A 14,830-nucleotide genomic window follows, 5' to 3' on the forward strand; every position below is an offset into this window, starting at 1 on the left:
ATTTGTCAAAAATGAAAAGGCAGGGTCTGGGTACACAAAATTCGCACCTAAAATGCATACAATTCCCAGGTGAAAACTCATCATGATCTTAAATAACAACTTAAAATATTTTGATCACCATGAAAGGAGCCCCGTGAGCTGCAACCTAAGTGAGGCTTATCCATAAAGCTTACGTCACAAACAAAACAATTCCTAAGGCGCCAGAAAGACCCAATACTATTATCAATCCCCACATTTGGAAAAATGATGTAAAAGGACGTGAATTTAAAATCTTAAAGAACTTTATGATATACTGATCATTAATCTTTTAAGAATAATTTTGCACAATTACACAAATGTATTCACAAAGATCTATGTTTAGCTTTACAATTCAGCCAATAGAAGTTAAGCACATTGCCTGCACAGCACTAGACTAGGCCCTAGCGTGCCGGGGGCACAAGAGAAGGGTGGAAATCGAGAAGCAAATCTAATATACCGTCTACCCTGAAGGCCCTTACAATCTATTTCTGAGCACAAGACACTTGAAAGTAACCATACAAAATGCAAAGAAAGAAAGGGAAGTCACATTTACTAAGTATGACCTCTGTGTCAAGCAGCAAAGCTGTCAGACACACAAAGCATCCAGGTATACAGCTTCAAGGAAGACGAGACGGTGGGTCTGGGGGGTGCAGAAGTTGAGGATGGTAGGCAGTGAAGTCAAAAACCCAAAGAAAGATATAAATGCCAATGAGTGATACGGAAAACAAATAATTAAAGTTTTTATTCGTCTTCAACAAATGGTGCTGGGACAACTGGATATCCACGTGCAAAACAATGATGTTAGAGCCCCATCTCAAATTATTAACAAAAATTAATTCAAAATGGGTCAACAATCTAAATAAAACTCTGAGGAGAAAACACAGGAGTAAATCTTCACAACCTTGGATTCGGCAATGGATTCTTAAATATGACACCAAAAGCATGAGCAGCAAAACAGATTAACTGGACTTGATCAAAATTAAAAACTTCTCTGCACAAAAGGATACTCAATTAAGTGAAGACAATCTACAAAATGAATGAGAGAAAATACCTGCAAATCACATATATCCAGAATATGTAAGAACTCTTAAAACTCAATAACAAAAAGACACACAATTCAATTCAACACTGGACAAAAGATTTGCATAGATATTTCTCCAAAGATTCACAAATGGCCAATAAGCACATGCAAAGATGCTCAAAACCTTAGTCATTAGGGAAATGCAAATCAAAACTACAATGAGTTACTAATTCATACCTACTAAGATGGCTATAATTTTAAAAATAGGAAAATAATAGGTGTTGGCAAGGATATGGAGAAACCGAAACCCCTGTGCATTGCTGTTGGGAGTGTAAAAAGGTACAGCCACTGTGGAAAAGTTTGGCAGTTCCTCAAAAAGCTAAACATAGAATTAGCACATGATCCAGTAATTCTACTCCTAGGTATATACCCAAAAGAACTCAAAACAGAGACTCAGAAATCTGTGAACCAACATACATTACAGCATTAGTCACAAGAGTCAAAAAGTGGAAACAACCTAAGCTCCATCAACAGATGAAGGCATAAATACAAATGTAGTACATCCATACAATGGAATATTGCTCAGCAATTAAAAAGGAATAAATTCTGACACCAGCTAGAACATAAATGAGCCTTGAAAACATGCTCAGTGAAATAAACCAGTCACAAAAGGATAAATATATTATTAACTCCACTTATACGAAATATCCGGAATAGGCAATTTCACAGAGAAAGGAAATTAGCAGTTACCAGTGGCTGAGGAAGAGGGGGGATGGGGATTTACTCCGTAGTGGAGCTTCTGTTTGAGGTGATGGAAAAAATGTGGAAGCAGTTGTTTTGTGCTGATGCACAATGTGAAGGCCATTAATGCCACTGAACTATATTCTTAAAAGTCGTTATAATGGCATGTTGTAGATTACATGTATTTTAACACAATAAAAAATCAGAAGAAAAAAGTTTATATAAGGTCTTCAGTAATCTGGATTGTCCAAGGGCAGATTTCGAATAAAGGCCTCAAATCTAAAAGGGACTGCAGGGCACCTGATCTGACCCTCTCAGAGACCCAAGCAGGAAGCTTGCATCTCCACCTCCTTCCTGACTGACCAAGAGGCATCTCCAGATGCTGCCGGGTGCCCACTGACCTTTCATGCAGGAAGAATAACCTTGCTGCAAAAAACAGAGATAAATGGAAAGGAAGCTGAGGAATCTGAGAGCCAGCCTCTGCTACTCTGCAGCTGCACGACATGGACAAATTATTGCACTTCTCTGTGGGAAGAGGGAAGCCCCTGCTTCCTCTCAGTATAAAAGGAGAATAGCACCTGCCTTTAAATGCTGCCGTAAGATCCTGCAAAAGTTCACTACCACACCCAGCCTAGGGCCTGGCAGATGTGGGTGTTCAGTCTAGGACGCCTACTGTCACCCTCCAGCCAAGCACAGGCTGAGCAGGACATGGCTGTGGTCTGGAGAACTCTGACTTATCAGAACTTAAATAAAACACAGCCACGAGCACAATGGGGAGACTTCAGAGAAGGACTGTTTTTATGCAGTTCAGCTCCTCTTAGAAAAAGTGGCCCATTGTTGGCAGAATGAACAGCTAGTCTCCATTAGGAAGGCGCTGCTGCACAGCTCACTCTGCACAACAGGCCTCTGTTAGCACGTTCAGAACAGAGTCCCGCTCCACCCACGGGAGAGACATGCTGGGGGAAGACACTGGGCAGAAAGTCAGCCCGAGGTGGTCCTGCGGCAGCTCTCAAACTTCGGTGGTCCCAGAATCACTTGGGAAATCCATGAAAGATGTAGATGCCCCAACCCCACCACCAGACATTCTGATTAGTAAATACCTCAGGCAGGGCCCTTGAGCACAACTGTTTAAAGAACACTTGAAGGAGGGCACAAAGATATTGTAAGATTACATTCCAATGATGACAAACAGACCCCACAAAGCAAAGGCTGCACCTTCCTCCACGCCCGTTGAGAAATGCAGCAGCTCTGCTCTGGAGGGAGCAGAAACCATCGTAGAGAGATCCCCTGTATGTTACAAACTGCACACAGGTGGTTCAAATAAAAGCCTGTCATTACCACTTACTCTTTTTAAAAATAATTACAAAATAAATAAAAACAAAAATAAAGCACCATTCTTTGCCTCTCATGGTAACAAAAATAAGTACTTAAATTATATTACCAGAAGTTCGTAAATTTTTGTCAAACACCCTTAGATTGATGGGAAAATTAACTGGTACAACTTTTTGGTCAGCAATCAGGCAGTATGTATCAAAAGTCACCCAATAATCTCACTTCTTAGCACATATCCTAAGGAAACAATAGAAAAGCTGCAAACTACATGCAAAAAGATAGTCACCATTAGGGTATATGTAATATATTTAAAAAAAAAAAGGTAGCTGCACATCAAGGATCCTAGTTAACCAAAATCTGCTCTATCAACTCAAATGACAAAGCCAGTAAAAGTGAAAATGATGTGTACTACATCACTACATGGAATCTATTCATAAAACATTGAAGACCTAAACTTATAAAAAGCAAGAATGTACAGACATCTTTAATGGGAGATACACTAAGAAACAATCCTGTGCTGGGGTGCCTTGATATGGTCTTCCCCCTGGCCCCTCACTTTCCTGTATTACTCACTGTTAACAGAACCATGAATAAATTTAACTGATTTCGTCTACAAAGTTAAGTGGACCACAGTTACACAGAGGTGGAAAGTGGATTCACTGAACTCTGCCACTCTGAATGAAGATAAACTCACCCAAATGTGTCATGGTACAAGATGGCCACAGGCCAGTCCTAGATCTTTTTCACAAAAAGATAAATTTTTAAAAAAAATTATAAATCTTAACAGATATGTTAATTATTAAGCCTTATATTTACATTTTTTAATAAGCAAGTATAAACACACCAAAAGATAGGAGGAAACCTGGTTGGTCAGCTATTCACATGGCAAACAGATGACAAGACATCACAAACCACAATTTCAGTACGGCGACAAAATTATGCAGCTCAGAGACAGTTTACATGAAAAGAACATGAGGCTGAGAAACAGAAGGCCCAGCTCTCTTCCCAGTCAGTTCTGGTCCCATTCCTGTGACATACTGGGACTTAACTTGCAGGTCTGGGTTTCTCATTTGTAAACTGATAGGATAATGGACTGGAAGGGAAAAAATAAGATTATGAATGTAACAGTCCTTTGAAAATCCAGGGTTTTTCCCCCTTAAATCTGGCTGTGAGTATCATGAAGACAATTCTATATACGTAGCTATGAAAAAGTGTACAGTGTTTAGGCAGTAACTCCAAACTGGTAATGAGTGAGTGCGCCTCCCAAGGGGCCTGGGTCTGCAGCCAGGCCTTTCCCTTTAACTGCACTGTTCGAGTCTTTTAGGACAATCCATTCATCTACTACTGGATCATTTCTTTAATGTGTAAAACCGAATATAATCACTGATAAAATACAGAGTGTGGTATTCGCAAACTGAGTTTTTAAGAATTATCTGGAGAGTGTGAAAACTGTGGCTGCCCAGGCTCCACACAGACTTAATGAATCAAAATCTCAGAGCAGTTGCAAGTAAGTAAGCCCAGCCATTTGTACCTTAAGAAGTTCCCCCAAGTGATTCCCATGGCTTGATTACCGTTCTTACCATCACACTTATTAATATGAACTCCCACCATGAACACGATGGGAACACCACACATCCACTTAGCTTATACCAGCCAATATTCTCAGCACCTTACACACACTATCTCACTCAACCCTTACACAACCATTAACACCACCCTCCCTTCATCCTCCTTTTATAGACAAAATCATTAAAATACAGAGACCAAACAGGCCCATAGCCCAAAGCCACACAGGGCTAGTAAATGGCAGAGTCACAATGCACAACAAAGTTTGAAAATCCTCAAGTCCAATAGTAAGCAGAAGATACCACAGTGTTCTTACAAACTCCCAGAGCCTCAAGGATGTAGACAAGAGTAAATCACCAGGTGAATCTTCAAAGGAGGAAGGTAACGGGTACAGAGAAATCACCACAGACGAGACTTCCAGGCAAGAAACAAGGGGGAAGTCAACAAAGGTGTTATGGAAGAAATGCTGCCTTCTGAGTGTAGCTGAGCTACATCTTTAGGGATCCTTGAAGGGAGAGGAGGGGGCTGCCACAAGAATCTGGGGAGGAAAAACACTGAGGATGGCAGTAGGGTTCTGAGCACAAAAGAGGCAGGAAAGCCCTGGGGTGATGAAGACAATCAGGAAACAATCAGGAAATTCTGCGCTAAAAAGAAGAGGCCTTTAGGTCAGTTAGTCAAACACACACTCCTTATGTAGGCTGACTTGCTTGCACTGGGTAAAGAAAGGTTAGTTTACTTTCTTAAATTGTATTTTACAAACCAAATACTGCAGCACCAATGATTCTGTTTTTAAACACTTGTTATTTTCTGCTACAGTCTACTCTTCACTATTTGACAACCAGACTTGCAGTTACCAAAACTGGCAGTTTCAATAATTCATCTCTGAGCCTAATGTTTATCATCCTTTAAATGCTTACAATATTTACTAGTACTATGAAATAAACGTATTAATAATCTAAAAAACTACAACTTTCTAAGTGGAACATTGTCAAGAACAAATGGAGTCTCAGGTCTGAAAAACTCTCTCACCCAACTTAGAAACTGTGAGACTGAGCCACCTAAAAAAAGAAAATTAACAAAAGACTGAAGGAAAAAAATCTAAATCCAAAACTAATTAACAAAATATATAACACATGTGAATGATAAACTTAACAGTCTTCTAGCCATTCATTTCTCAACATCTCTGTCAAACTATTTTAAGGATCTGAAATGTTGCTCTATAAAAAGCAAGTTCCCATCATCTGAACTACACTTAAGAGATTCTATCACAGTAGTTACTGAAGCATAAAACAACGAAGCTTCAGATTTTTGCTTCCTGTTAGCATAAAAAAAAAATGCCCAACTCTTTTACGTAAGGTTGAGTCTGTGGCCAAAATCCTGCCACACAAAGAGATCCAGGTTTTCAGTTTTAACACTAATGTAAAGTGCAAAGGCCTTTTTCTTACTTACCACTTAGATTGTAACATGGAGATACAATATTTCACACCTCCACCACCAACAGTCTCTTCAAAGGATTTCTCACTTCGGTTAACTTCAGCTGGAAGAATACAAAGCTATGGCTGAAAACTCCTTAATAAATATAAAACTTCAAAAATCTAAAACTGCTACACATTAGCTGATAAACTATGAATTACAGAAACAGATTTAAGTTAACAGTTGCTAAAAAAGGTGAAATGACACAATTTTACAAAGATGAGTAAGCAAATAGCTCACCCAAATTTAAATGTTCTTAGCAAATAGAGAAGATAAAGTAGTATTCAGTAAGTCTGGGGCACTGTGGTGTCATTTTTCTTATCTATAAGGTCTCTGCATCAATGTTACTATTCTCCACTCCCTTGATGAGAAAAAGGAGCCCACTGCCCAGGATCCCTCAAACCAAAAGCACAGTAAACGTCACAGTAATAGTAAAAGCAACAATTTCTAAAGCCATAATTGGCCCGGACTCTGGCTCCCAACAGGCATACGGCAGCTCGCAACTGTTTTCTCGCTTCTGACTCTTCTGCACCACCGCCTCCCAAAGGACGAGTCTGAAGCTCTCACCGCCACCTCTACAACCAAAGTATCATGTTCACGGTTCCACGAACGGTTATTATTCAATGTACGAAATCCCGACGGAGAAACTCACCAGGTGCAACGAAACACGCCTTAAGGCTCCACCTAGTATTTCTAACTGTGGAAATAAACAAGTATTTTTAAAGCATTATGTAATAAGTTAGCCTCTGGAAAACCCCACACTCATCCGAGCGGCTCGGAAAATGGAAGGAGAACGCGGAGCTCCATTGTACCAAGCAGGCTAATGTGCCGGACCGCACACTCCTCCCCGTCTCGGCGTCCCTCCTACACGGAGAACAACAAAGGCAAGTTGAGGAGGCTGCCCACGGCTTCTCTCCGCGCGGCCCGCGGCCCCCGGCCCCCGCGCCCGAGGAGCCCCCGGGCCGGCCCGGGCCCCGCCGCCCTCGCTTTTGTCCGGCCGCCGCCCCCCGCGCCCGACTCCAGCCCTTTCTCCTCCCCGCGCGCGCCCGGACCCGCTGCCGGGGTTCCCTCCCTCGCCCCTCCCTCGCGACCCCGGGCCCGCGGGCTGCTCCCCGCTGCCGGGCGGGGTCGGGCACACAAAGCCGCGCGTAGCCCGGCCGCCGCTCCCTCCGCAAGCGGCCTGGTGCCCGCGTCCCAGCCGCCGCAGACAACCTCCGCCCCGCTCCTCGGCCGGCTCCCTCCTCAGGGCCAACCCCTCCCCCAGAGCGCATCCAGGAGCCCCTGACAGCGCCGGGCCTCGCGCCCATCCAGATTCGGCGCCCTCACCCCAGGGAGGGGCGGGAGCTTCGGGACAGGGGTCTAACCACACTCGCCCTAGCCGGGCACTTACAGCCAGAGTACAGGCTGCCGGGCCGCTGCAGAGCGGGTAGCCACCGCCTTCTCCTCCACCCCAATGAGGTTAAGCGCTCGGTGCGGGGATTAAAAAGAAGACGCCCAGAGCGCCTGCGCAGTGCGGTCCCCCTTTTTCCCCTTACCGCCAGCAACCCGGCCGGATCATAGAGAGTGTAAGCCGAGACCAGAGAGGCGGCGGCTTCTCTATGGTAACGCCCCGCGCAGGCGCCGGCCTGGCTGCGCGGGCGCCAGGAGCCGCTGCCCCAGGGACTTTGGGCTCCGGGGAGGACAGTCAGTTGGCCCTGAAGCGGACCCGTAGGGCAAAGGTTCTTTAAGGAAAGGGGCCCCTGGGGAATGGCTCGGTGAGCAGGGCGCGAAAAGGCAGGGCGTGTAGAGCTGAGGAGGACCAGGAAAGCCCAGGTGAATGCCGGCCGGCCGGGACGCCCTCCGGCAGGGTGGAGGTCTCGCACCTGAAGGAGCGGCCTCTCACTTCCGGGTTATCGCGCCCCCGTAGGCCCGCGCGGCCGTGGTTCGCGGATTGTGCCTTTCGGCTTCCCGTACCGTGGCTTCCGGCCGCTCGCTCCCAGTCCCTAGCCGGCGCGTTCGCTGGAGCCGGAAGCGCAGCTCTGTGGTGGCTCTTGGCCCTTCTTGAGCCCTGCTGGCGCCGTGTCGGCCCGGGGACCTCAAGACGCAGCCAGAACACCTTTTCTACTCGTGCGCCTCCACGGATCCCGCGGCTTCCGAACCCTCCCGCTTCCCCTTGGAGTACGTGTGGGGGAGCCCCGAGGGTTGACCCCGCTTGTCGCAGGGCTCCTGTCAAGGGTCCCAAGGGTCCCGCCGTCTTGCCGCGTCCGGTCCCTGCGCTCTCGTGGAATGTGACGGTGAAAGTTTCTGTGAGATTAAAGACTGCTTCGCGGAAAGCACTCATAGTGTGAGTTGGCTTCCCTCCGTCCTTACACCCGGGGCGCTGAACTGGGTGGGGGCTCTGGGTTCCGAGCCCCGTGTTGCTAGGGTGTGTGAGTGGGGAGGGGGCGGGAGAAGCGAGGCTTGGGCCAGGCCCGCCGGGCAGGCTGCGGTGATGGTTGGGAGCCGTGCGTGGGCGCCTCCGTCTGAGGCAGAAAAGGGAGGAACTTGGTGTGAGGAGTAGAGGTGACATGGGGGTGGGGCTCCTGGTGGGATCTAGAAAAGGTGACGTCTTTGGGGCTAGAGCAAAGCGCCTTTTGAAAATGGATGGGTGATGATGAAACAACATTCCGGAGACACACCATGAGGCAGCGGCTCGGGAGGGCGTGGACGTTGTACTGGGAGTACAATGGACGGAGCCGGCTGAGCGAAATGCAAGAAGAGAAAACAAACGGGACAAGTGGGAAGTACGGTTCATAAAGAGGATGGGGAATTTTTTATTTTCAGTTGTGGTGAAATACATATAACGTAAAATAAACCATCTTAACCACTTTTCAGTGTACAGTTAAGAACATTCACGGCGCTGTGCAACCATCCTCAGAACTCTACTCATCTTGGGAAACAAATTCTACCCATGAAACAACTCCTGGTTCCCTCTCCCCCAGCCCCTGGCACCCACCATGCTACTCTGAATTTGTTCAGGTTCTTCCTATGATTGGAATCAGAGTATTTGTCCTTTTCTCACTGGCTTATTTCACTGAGCATAATGTCTTCAAGGTTCTTGCATGTTGAAGGATGTGTTAGGCTTTCCTTCCTTTTTAAGGCTAAATTGGAGGAGGGTGTAGCTCAGCGGTAGAGTGCGTGCCTAGCATGTATGAGGTCCTGGGTTCAGTCTCCAGTACCTCCACTAAAAAGAAAAAAAGTAAACTTTTTAAAGCTAAATAATATCACTGTATGTATATTATGTAGGTATAGTATGTGGTATACACACAGTGGACCTTTCGGTTACTTACACCTTTGGCTACTGTGAATAATGCTGCTATAAACATACGTGTACAGATATCTCTCTTGAGACTCTGCCTTCAATAGGATGGGGGATATTTTGAAACCAAGTAGGTAAATCCACATTGTTTCTGGACCTCCATGAGGGTAGTAACAAGGTGGAAGAGTTATTTTAGAAAGTGACCCTGGCAATGGAAACTTGATACATACTCCATTTATAAGAGGCATTTGTGGAGGCTTTAAGACATGCAACTAATGTAAATTACTGACATGTCACTGAATCCATCAGAAACAGCCAGTTGTTATTAACCACATATTAGAAGTGAGAAAACCAAGGGTCTGGGTTACCATTGAGCTGAGGGGAAGCTCACCAACCACAAGTGATCAGGAGCTTGTCAGCCACGGGCACTGGCCATTCACTGGTTTGGACAAGGATGTTGAAAAAACAATTTACCTGTGTGAGAGACGCTTCACATGAGAGAGAACAGGCTGACACCAAGGACTTTCATTCTCAAATTACTGATACACATAAGGGCTTAACACAGCAAAACTGCATCTTCCAAGGTCCCTAAAAGGACACTGGAGTTTGATTCCAAGTCTGTTCATTGCCCTTAAAAAGTATAAAATGCAAGGTAAGCATATCTTTGTATATAATAGAGAAATTAATGACACATCATGCCCTACTCAACCCTTCATCTGTCATATTGGGTTCTCCAAAATCCTGGGGAACCATTTAAAGCAATGATCTTTTGGCAGACGAAGAAATCAAGGCCCAGAAAGGAAAAATGATTTAGCCGATGTCACGTGGCTGCAACTAAAACTGGAACATCCAGAACGCCTGCTCTGTGCTTGGGCTCCCGTCTGGTAGTCTGAGTGAGCAGACAGCCTTTATTCAACAGGTCATCTTCCTCAGGGATCCACACCCAGACGCCCACGAGGCTGGTGCCAATTCAACAATAAGGCAGAGAACAGAACTGCATGATAAACAGCAATCATTCACTCAGAGACACTGTGTACTAATGTACTAACTGTGTGCCAACCACTGAGCAAAGCAGGAAAAAAATCCTTGTTCTTAGAGGAGATGGAGAACAAAGTAATAAAGTATATACTACGTTAGTATTATGGGGGGAAATGAAGCTGGGAGGGGAATAGGGAGCTCTGGGGAAAGGGAAAGAGAAGTAAATGGAGCGAAGTTCTGAAGGCGGCAGAGAGCAGGAAATGTCCTTTCTCCGGGAGGTAGAGAGAACAACAGGCACAGAAGTTGTTCTGAGACAGGAGGGTGCCTGCTGCACTCAGAAGTGAGCGGAGGGCCATGTGGCAGAAGCAGAGTAGGGGAGGGGAGTGGGAAGTGAAGTCAGAGGTGAGAGGATGCCAAATTGCGGCATTAAAGGGCTTACGTGAGTAAGATGAGGAGCCACTGGGAGGTTTTAAGCAGAGAAGAAAGATGATTTGACTTCTATTTTTAAAGAATCAGTTTAGCTTCTGTTTTGACAGGAAGGGCACGACTTAGGAGGCTGTTGAAATACTGCAGGTGGGAGAAGGATGGTGAGTTGGGAAGAGCGCAGGCAGTGGAAGGGTTAGAAGGTTGTATATTCAGAGAGGATGGCACATGGGATTTGAGGAATCCATTGATGGTAGGGTGTGAGAGAAAGGGGGATCAAGGGTGACTCCTAAGATTTTTGGCCTGAGTGTTTGAAGAATGGAGTTGCCACTTACTCAAATGGGAAAGACTGGGCAGAGCTAGTTGGGAGTGGGAAGAGATAGGAAAGTCAATTTTGGAGATGTTACGTTTGGAGTTCCCATTAAATTAACACAAGAAATTATCCGGAAGAAAGTTAGCTGTGTGAATCTGAAATTTAAAAGAAAGGTCCAGGCTGGGTAGGTAAATTTGGATGATATCAGCATTTTGATATTAAGTGTAGGAAGAAACTTGAAAAACTTACCTAAGGACTGAGCCCTCTAGCTTTTAGGGATTGAGATGGTAATGAAGCTAGGAAAGGACAGAAAGCAGCCACTGAAATAAGAGGAAACAAGGAAGAGCAACCAAGTCCATTAACAGTCGACCCTTGGAGCGGGGTTGGTTCCAGGACCCCTCAGATACCAAAGCTCAGGGCAGTTAAGTCCCTTATATAAGATGGCATAGTATTTGCACATAACCTAAGCACATCCTCCCATATACTTTAAATCATGTCTAGATTACTTAAAATACCTAATACAACATAAATGCCACGTAAATAATTGCCAGAACATGGCAAATTCAAGTTTTGCCTTTTGGCACTTTATGTAATTTTTAAAAAATATTTTCAATCCCTGGTTGGTTGAATCTACAGCTGCAGAACCCAAGGACCCAGAGGGACTGCTGCTCTGTACAGAGGATGGGCTGTAATTGACTGTTGGCTGTAACTCTGCAGTGGCGAGGAGGAAAGCCTGATTGGAACTGGTTCAAAAAAGAATGGTAGGAACAGAAGTGGAAAGAGAGGATAGATAACTTGGAAGGAGTTTGGCGGTCAGGGTAGTGGGGCAGAAAAGTGGGGTGATAATTCAAAGTGATAGGTGGGGGCAAAAGACTAGTTTTTGGGTTTTTTTAATTTTATTTATCTATTTTATCTTTTTTTTTTTTTTAAACGGAGGTACTGGGGATTGAACCCAGGACCTTGTATATGCTAGCATGTGCTCTACCACTGAGCTATACCCATCCCCACCCCCAAAAGAGTAGTTATTAAGTTACTTAACATCCACAAATATTTTAGTATTTCTAACAGATAACATTCCTTTTTTTAAATAACCTCATTACTATTATCACACTTAAAAAATTAACAGTACAGTCGTCCCTCAGGATCCTGCAGCAGATACCAAAATCCACAGATGCTCAAGTCCCACAGTCAGCCCTCCAAATCCGAGGTTCCACATCCATAGATTTAACCAACCTCACATTGTGTGATACTATATGTATTTACTGAAAAAAAACAAACAAACGCTTAAGTGGACCCATACATTCCCAACCTGTGTTCCTAGTCAGTCTTCATATTTCCCTAATGTCATGATTTTTTTCTGTTCCATATGTATTGGGATATAATTCACATACCATAGACTTCACCCATTTAAAGTATATAATTCGATAGTCTTTAGTACAAATAGTTGTACAATCATCACCACAACCCATTTTGGAACATTTTTATCACCCCAGAAAGAAACCCGATACTCAGTAGTAGTCACTATGCAGCTCTAGGCAACCACTAATCTACTTTTTGTCTATAGATTTGCCTGTTCTGAACATCTTACATAAATGGAATCACGTAATATATATGACTGGCTTCTTTCACTTAGCATGTTTTGAAGGTTCATCTATATGGTAGCATGTTACATTCCTTCATTCCTTTTTGTCATATAAAATTCCATTGTATATACATATATAATATACATATATGCCATATTTTGTTTATCCATTCATTAGCTAATAGACATTATGTTGTTTCAAACCACTTTTTGGCTATTTTATGTAAGAGTGTTCTGAACATTCTATTACAAGATTCTGGGTGGAGATACGTTTTCAGTTTTGGGGGGCATGTACTTAGGAACGGAATTGCTGAACGCTATGGTAACTGTATGTCTAACTTTTTCAGGAATGGCCAGACTGTTTTCCAAAGTGAAGGTGCCATTTTACATTCCCACCAGCAGTCCCCATCCTCACCACCACTAGTTACTATCTGCCTTTAAGATCCCCATCCTACTGGGTGTGTAGTGGTATTTCACTGTGGTTTCGATTTGCATTTACCTAATGACTAGGTGTTGACCATCTTTTCATGTGCTTGTTTGCCACCTTGGATGTCTCATCAGAGAAATGTCTATTCATATCTTTGCCCATTTTTTAATTATGTTGTCTTTTTTATAATTGAGTTGTGCAAGTTCTTCATATGTTCTGAATTGAAGTCCTTTATCATATATATGATTTGCACATATTTTCTTCTATTTAGTGGGCTGCCTTTGCACTTTCTTGAAAATGCCCTTCAAAGCACAGTTTTTAATTTGATGTCCAATTTATGTTTTTTTTGTTGTTGTTGTTACTGTGGTTTTGGTATCTAAGAAATCATTATGTAGTCCTGTTTTCTTCTCAGCATCTTACATTTGGGCTTTGACCCATTTGGAGTCAATTTGTATATATGCTGTGAGGTAGGGCTCCAACTTCATCCAGTTGTCCCAGCACCATTTGCTGGAAAGCCTATTTCTCCCTTGAATTGTCTTGGCTCCCTTGTCAAAAACCAACTGGCCCAAAATGTACGTGTTTATTTCTGGACTGTAAATTCTACTGCATTGATACGTGTAATCTTATGCCAGTACTATACTGCATTAATTATATTACATTAATTATTAATTACTGTAGGTTTGTATTAAGTTTTTGAAATCAGGCAACGTAAGTCCTTCAACTTTATTTTCCGTTTCTGATTGTTTTGGCTATTTGGGTTCCTTGAATTTCCATATGAATTTTTCTATCAGCCTGTCCATTGCTGCAAAAAAGGTAGTTGTAATTTGTATAAGAATTGCACTGACTCTGCAAATCAGTTTAGAGAGTATTGCCACTTAACAATATTATGTCTCTGATTGATGAACATGGAATGTCTTTCCATTTATTTAGATCATCTTTCTTACTTTCAACAATGTTGTTCATTTTCATAGCATAAGTTCTTCAATTCACTTGTTAAAACTATTCCTATATGTATAAATGCTATTATAAATGGAATTGTTTTTGTACTTTCATTTTCAGAATGTTCACTGCAAATATATAGAAATATAATTTTTACATTTGTTTATATTCTTCATTCTATTCTATGAGCATATATTTTTGTAATTTTTCAAAAGTCATTCTTAGAGGTTTTGATAGCACACGTCTGATAGCATGCCCTAACAAAGAGAAATCACCAACTCTGAGTAAGATTACTCTCTCTTCCAGTGATTCAGTTAGGCAGTATCTTCCAGTCTAGGTTAGCCTAAATACTTTGGTAATAGGTACTTACATCTAAATAGACAGCTGTACTTAATCTTCTTCAATAATCTCAGTGAAAAAGAAAATATTTAATGCCTACAGAAATTAAAATTCAGGAAGAACAGCAGCAATATCTACTGTCCACATCCGTGTCGGAGCCCACGTGGAGTCTGGGTTCGCAGTGCTTGGGGAACAGTAGCCTCTGTGCTGGAGAAGTGGTGTGCGAGGCAAAGGCAGGCATCTTTTGTATGTGATGAAAACCGGAGATTAGAAACAAGTTTGCCAAATCCTGCAGGTAACCACTCCCTGGAGTGCAATTACTCTTATTACCTGACTTACAGGTAAGTGTCACCCACTGGCGGAGGCAGTGCGGGTGTCTGGCTTACCTCTCCCGGGTTTCC

At 43.5% G+C, this 14,830-nt stretch overlaps 1 protein-coding gene and 1 long non-coding RNA gene across 2 annotated transcripts in view; one reads left to right on the forward strand and one right to left on the reverse strand.

The window, feature by feature from the left end:
- The window catches only part of CLASP1 (cytoplasmic linker associated protein 1), a 192,244-nt gene extending 184,569 nt beyond the window's left edge, over positions 1–7,675 (reverse strand). Inside the window, 3 exon segments of the mRNA XM_032479286.1 lie at positions 6,128–6,215; positions 6,804–7,015; positions 7,542–7,675. The gene's annotated coding sequence lies outside the window, so the exon portion shown is untranslated.
- On the forward strand, positions 7,660–13,735 carry LOC116663563. The gene is made up of 3 exons (XR_004319752.1): positions 7,660–8,474; positions 11,779–11,903; positions 13,072–13,735. It is a non-coding gene; the product is annotated as an uncharacterized LOC116663563 (long non-coding RNA).
- Positions 13,736–14,830: the final 1,095 nt, after the last annotated feature.

Source organism: Camelus ferus, chromosome 5 (assembly GCF_009834535.1).
Source record: "Camelus ferus isolate YT-003-E chromosome 5, BCGSAC_Cfer_1.0, whole genome shotgun sequence".
Taxonomy (NCBI): Eukaryota; Metazoa; Chordata; class Mammalia; order Artiodactyla; family Camelidae; genus Camelus; species Camelus ferus.